The following is a 6,503-nucleotide window of genomic DNA, read 5'->3' as shown; positions in this document are numbered from 1 at the left end:
TGCCAGCTGGCACAGGGCTGATGAACCTGTCAGTGGGCGGCTCTGGAGGGACACTGGTAAGAGGAAGGGGTTTCTCTTCTTAGTTCCACTGTGCTTTCCTTCCTTCCGACTCCCTTCGCACTCGCAGGTATGCGGGACACCAGTGGGGCTCACCTCCAGCAAGTTTCAGCAGCACTCAACAGGGAGCATCCTGGCTGAGTTCTGTGGCTGTCCCAGCTGGCTTCCCAAAAAGTTCAGCTGCCCCACAGGCAGCCACCCAGCATTCCCCAGAAGCCCAGCCTCCTCCAGCTTCCCAGCAAGTCCAAAAGCATCCCCTGCAAGCAGCTATCCTGCAAACGTCTTTGGCATCCCAGCAAGTAACTTCCTGCCCACAGCTTTACCCTACCAAACATGAAGCCCTGGCCCAGGGCAACCCAGTGAACTTCTCCACCCTGGACTAGGCTGCTTTTGATTATTCACTCTGCCCTTGAGAGTGGCTGAGGGACACAGGTCTGGAGGTCCTGAGCATTTCTGTGCACTGTCATCCCACAGAGCAGCTACTGAACATGCGTGAATGCCTGGTTAGAAGGGGCACCTCCCCTAGGTTTGCTGCAGTCTCCCCAACTCCCAACGATTCAGACCTAGTATTTCTGCACTATAACTCCTACATGGCCCCAGCAGGTCTTACCATCAATGGCACCGCCCACCAGTTTCCGTGCTTCAGGGCACGTGGTTCCTGGCAGTCCCAGTGAAAAGCTTCCCCACACGGAACTGGAACGTGTGAGACATCCCCGGATACAAGGGACCAAGCTCAGGATGCCCCAAGACATGCTGGGACTGTCCTGCCAACCACTCTCTCCTCAGGGTGGCGTGGGCCCAGAAACAATCCTGACATCCAACCAGGCCACGGCACTGAGCTGCACACAGAGCCCTTCAGTCATTCCAAGGTCTTGCACAGCAAAACTACAGCCAAATGGACTGAGAGCTCTTCCCTGTATCCTATTGCCTCCACACCCCATCCCTACCTCCAACGATGGCCGATCCCATTTCTGTTCTCAGCCACTCCACATAATAAACAAAAACCCCCAAGTTAAAGGTGGCCTAATGAGGCAGGCATTTCCCTTGGAAGTTTGAGTTGGAAGCCAGACAAATCCACCCAGAGTCACATGAGGCCAGTAACATCCATGAAAAAAGGTAAACCTTTCGTGAGCCACAAAAAGGCCCTGGCTAAGTTCCCCTAATGGAAGCTAGGTCATGTCCATGCCCTATCCATCCAATCAGGGAGAAGGGAATGAGGGCTCAGGCTATGTGGGTTTCCCTCAAGGGACTGGAAAGAGCACAGTGGGGTGGCTCAGGAGTCCCTGGCAGCTGGTAGAGGAGGTGGCTTCTACCACAGGCACTGACAGTGACATGACTCTGGCAAGGGCTCTGGGCAGCCTGGAATATGCCACGTAGCTCCTGCAAGCTTCCCAGACCCAGAACCATGCATGAGCAGCACCCAATGTGGACGTCTGAACAGAAGTTCAACTTCTGACTAAGGCCATCTCCACAAAGGCTGCTCTCAGATCTCCTCTCTGGCATGCACTGTTAAGTCAACAAGGACAGTGCACATTCCCTGCACACCTAAGGTCCTCCTCCAGCCAGAACTTTCTAGTGCAGAGTGAGGTGGGGCCCTTGGCTGAAGGTTTCCTCACACTGGCTGCACTTGTAAGGACTGGTTCTCTGGTGCACATTCCGGTGCTGAATGAGGAGGTCTCTGTGGTAGAAGGCCTTCCCCTATATCTGCATTCATGAGGTCTTCCTTGGGTGGGAGTTTGCCGAGGGTGAGAGGCTGGACCTGCAACTTAAAGCTCTTTCAAACAGGCTGTACTGAATGGCTTTTATGCAGCGCAAGCCTGGGATTTGGGAACGGAAGGAACGGAGGTTCCTTCCGTTCACTGAACTCCGAGCAACGTTCTGGGTGATGCACATTCCAGGGCTAAATCACCAAGCATTTTGAAAATTCCATTCCATTCCCTCCTGCCAAAACCCCCCAAGTTAAAGGTGGTTAGGGTTAGGGTATGGTTCTCCGTTGAGAATTCTGCTGTGAGATGAAACAGAACTCCATTAATTTATGTTATTTGCTGCTTTTAGGATCCTCTTTTTGTCCTTGACCTTTGAGAGTTTGAGTAAGTGTATGCCTTGGGGTAGTCTTATTTGGGTGGAATCTGTTTGGTGTTCTAGACCTTCCCGTGCCTGGATGTTTAATTTCTTCTCAAGCTTTGGGAAATTCTCTGTTATTATTTCTTTGAATCTACTTTCTACCCCTTGCCCTTGTTCAGCTCCCTCCTGAACACCCGTGATTCTCAGATTTGGTCTTTTGGGGTAATTTTCTATCTCTTGTAGGCGATCTCCATTCCTTCTCATTCTTTTTTCTCCTCTGTGTATTTTCAGAGACAGTCTTCAGGCTTACTGATTCTTTCCTCTGCTTGGGCCATTCTGCTGTTGAGAGCTTCTGAGTTCCTCAGTTCAGCAAATGCATTTCTCAGTTCCAAGATTTCTGATTATTTCCATGTTTTGTTAAATTTCTCTGATAAATTTCAGAAGTGATTTTCTGTGTTCTTGGTGATCCCTGAGTCTCCGTAAAACTGCTATTTTGAATTCTTGGTCAGAGCGCTCACAAACTGTCTTCTCGTTAGGATCACTAGATTTTTGCTTCGTCCTTTTTGAAGAGGTCACAGTTCCCTGTTTGCTGTTGTTTCTTGTGGGTACACATCTGTCTTTGCATTGAAGGATTATTTATTCCCGTTTTCTCTGTCTGGCCTGTTTTGGTTTTTATTGGATATTTTTGCTTAGCAAGTCTTTACTACTAGGTCACTGCCTCCTTTTCAACTCCACATGGCACATTAAGCCCAGGCTCACCTCAACTCCAGTACATGATGGAAGCTTTGCCTGTCCTCAACTGGCAAAAAATTATCCCAGCAGTGTGAGAAGGCTGGTGAGGGGTTTGTGCCCAAGGGACCTGGGAAACATACCTCCTCCAGCGTGCTGCTGCTGAACAGCCGCTCTGATTTGGCGTCTCCTGTGGCTGTTACAGAGCAGTCTCTCCAGGGCTGGGGATGGTAGTTCCCCCTCCTCCATTTGTCACTGCGTGTCCTCAGAGATTTCTCTCTTCAGGCAGTCATGCTGCTGCCTGTGGGTTAATGCAAGGACAGGTCTCCCGCCAGGGATTCTAGCATGGTGGGAAAGCTGATTGACCACCTCAGTCTCACTTTTCCCAGTGTAAAAACCGGTGAGTCAGTGATATGGTTTGGCTCTGTGTCCCCAGCCAAATCTCATCTTGAACTGTAATCCCCATAATCCCCGGGAGTCAAGGGAGGGACCAGGTGGGAGGTGATTGGATCATGGGGGTGGTTTCCCCATGCTGTCCTCGTGACAGTGAGTTCTCACGAGATCTGATGGTTTTATAAGTGTGTGTCAGTTCCTCCTTCACACACACTCTCTCTCTCCTGCCACCTTGTGAAGAAGGCACCTGCGCTTCCCCTTCCATCATGGTTGTAAGTCTCCTGAGGCCTCCCCAACCATGCAGAACTGTGAGTCAATCAAAGCTCTTTTCTTTATAAATTACCCAGTCTCAAGCAGTTCTTCATAGCAGTGTACTAGTACAGTCAGGGAAAGATTCTCCACTCAATTGTTGCTAGGCAGAGTCCGGGGAAGGAGCATCATGGATGCAGAAATCTGGTTCTCCTACCACTTGCCTGGAGTTTTTTCACTTCTCTGTGGCCCCAGAATCTGTCTCATTCTCTTATTTGAGTCCTGGGTTGTTGCTGGTGAAAATCTCACACTGTACATTTATTTTGGTTTTCTGTTGGGGGTGTGAAGCCAGCTTGATTCTATACCACCATTTTAAAGCTGAAAATCCTCCAGGGCTAAATCAGAGCAGATCTTTGGCAGAACACTTTCTGTGCATTTGTAAGGACTTTCTACAGTGTGAACTCTCTGATGCTGAATGAACTTAGTGATATGGCTACAGGTTTTCCAACCTTTCCTGCATTAATGAGGCCTTTCTGTTGTGAACCTTCTGGCACCAAAGAAAGGTGAGTCCTTTGCTGAATGCTTTCCCACATCAGCTGCACTCACAAGGCTCAGGACTACAGTGGACTCCCGTGTTCAATGCAGCTGGAGTTGCAGCTAAGAAACTTCCCACACTCACTGCACTCATGAGACCTTTCTCCAGCACTGGGTTGCCCGTCCTCGGGTTCTCTGGTGCTGAACTGTGCATTTGCAGCTCACGGCCCCCTCACCTGCCATACTTTCCAGGTGAAAGGTTCCCCCAGCTTCGGTGCTCCTGCGTGGCTCCGCTCACCGTGATGGCCTCTGCTGCTGCTGAAGAGGCCAGTGCTGGGTCCCATCCTTGCCTCACACTAAGGGCTTCCACAATGTGTGGACTCCACAGCTTTCCACGAGGCCCTGCCCTCGGCCCTACTGCAGTGTTTCTCTCCGCTGTGCTGCTTCTGGGCTGGTTTAAACTGAAGCCAAAGCCTCTCCCACAGGCATCTCACGGGTATGCTTTCTGCCCGGGCTGTGCTCTCCGGCACTCAATCAGCGGCAAAATGCTTTTCAAGACTGGGTATTTTCTCTTCACCTCTCCCCATGGAAATGACGATTATTCAGCTTTTGCTCGCACACACTTCCCATCAGCCCTCCTCCTGCCCTCCATTCTCCTAATAGGGTACTATCATAATATGGTTACTGTTTAGTGCCTATATTTTAGGACTATATAAATACTATTCATAACTAAATTATATAGTAGTATTACTGTGGTAACTTTTTCCTACCTAACTTGTTTTCCTTGGAGTTATGTCCCTTGGTTTCCTAGGTACTTGTCAATAATTCAATCTTAGCTCCTATGTAAACCCTCAATATGTTCAGAAGCAACAGGTGTTCTAACAGTTAAGCCATCTTCTCTGGAGTCGACACCAAACCCAGCCTGGCTGACTTCGATGCTGAGTGCAAGGCTGCCATCCTGGAATCTCCTTTTGCTGTGTTCCTGGGGAGACAGCTTGCTGTTTGCGTTGGATCTCCCATTGCCTTTAAGCCATGCTTTCTCCTTTTGGAGTACATTATCTAGTCCTTTTATTTAAAAAGCTGTGTAAAGGCCGGGCGCAGTGGCTCACACCTGCAATCCCAGCAATTCTGGAGGCCAAGGCGGGCAGATGGCTTGAGTTCAGGAGTTCAACACCAGCCTGGCCAACATGGCAAAACCCTGTCTCGACAAAAAAATCAGCCAGGCATGGTGGCACATGCCTGTGGTCCCAGCTACTTGGGAGGCTCAGGCAGGAGAATCACTTGAGCCTGGGAGGTCAAGGCTGCAGTGAGCAGTGTTTGTGCCACTGCACTCTAGCCTAGGTGACAGAGAGACCTTGTCTCAAAATAAATAAATAAATAAATAAATAAATAAATAAATAAAAGGGTGTGTGGAATATACATTTTTCAAGAGCCTACAAGTCTTTTGGCATGACTTTTAATCTATCTGGAAATAATCTTCCTTCAGAATTCAAGAAGGCCCACATTCCGTTTCCTATGTGGCATCTCAGGCTTGCAAAGCTATTGATTCCTAATACTCTGCATGTGTACTGTTCATTCCCTCCAGCAGTTCCCCGGTGTTCTGAAATCTCACACTCACGTGCCTGGATGTGCACACTGATACGGAATGGAAGAAGGCAAGGAGCTTTCCCCTTCCATTGTGTTGGCACTAGGTTCGCTGAGCCCTTGTAATCTGCAAACTTACAGCCTTCATTCTCAGAATTCTTTTATTCGCTGGGATGCATTGAAAGATGTGTGAGGGCATGTCCTAGGCCACGTTATGTATGGGTAACTTTAGGTCTTTCCTTTTAGGCTGGTGAGATTCCTCAAAGAAGTATATTTCTGCTTTATTTCTTGCTAAAGGATATGACTGAGCTATGGATTTGAGATACTGAAGGCGGAAAGCGGCACACCTCCTCTGGTCTTTCACTGGTTTGAAGTAGGCACAGTTGCCCAATTGTGTGGAATGGGGAGTTTAATAGCTTCTTAAACAGGCCTCAGCTTCTAGTTTTACCTTATCTCACAACTACTTCCAGAGGTACCTAGAAGTGCCAATTCCAGAGCCTCTGGGAGCTCCGCAAGACAACTCGGACGCTCAGATGTTCCCATTTATTTCTTACAATGTAGATTTCTCAGGTGTTTCTAAGTCAACTACCATTCACCTATTTTCTGGAGAGCTTCCCAATTTCATTGCTATTTTTAATCATCCTAGTGGGTTTATGCTTTAAAAAAAAAAAATTCCCTGTCATATCAATGGGATTTCAGGAAGGAGCAATGGTAAACAGTTACATCTAGCTGTACAGGAGGCTGGGAAATGACGCCTTTATTCTGGGAATCCAAGTGTCCAGCTAAAAACTGTGAGTTGTATTATCACAGATGGAGACAGTGCATGGTGAATGGAAACTAGCAATCTCTGCCACATAAATCCAGCTAGTTTCGAGGCAAAGAGAGACTGAGAC

The sequence above is a fragment of the Rhinopithecus bieti genome, unplaced genomic scaffold (genome assembly GCF_001698545.2).
Source record: "Rhinopithecus bieti isolate Rb0 unplaced genomic scaffold, ASM169854v2 scaffold_7884, whole genome shotgun sequence".
NCBI classification, from domain to species: Eukaryota; Metazoa; Chordata; class Mammalia; order Primates; family Cercopithecidae; genus Rhinopithecus; species Rhinopithecus bieti.
The sequence above is the reverse complement of the archived record's forward strand: the minus strand, read 5'-3'. Positions refer to the sequence as shown.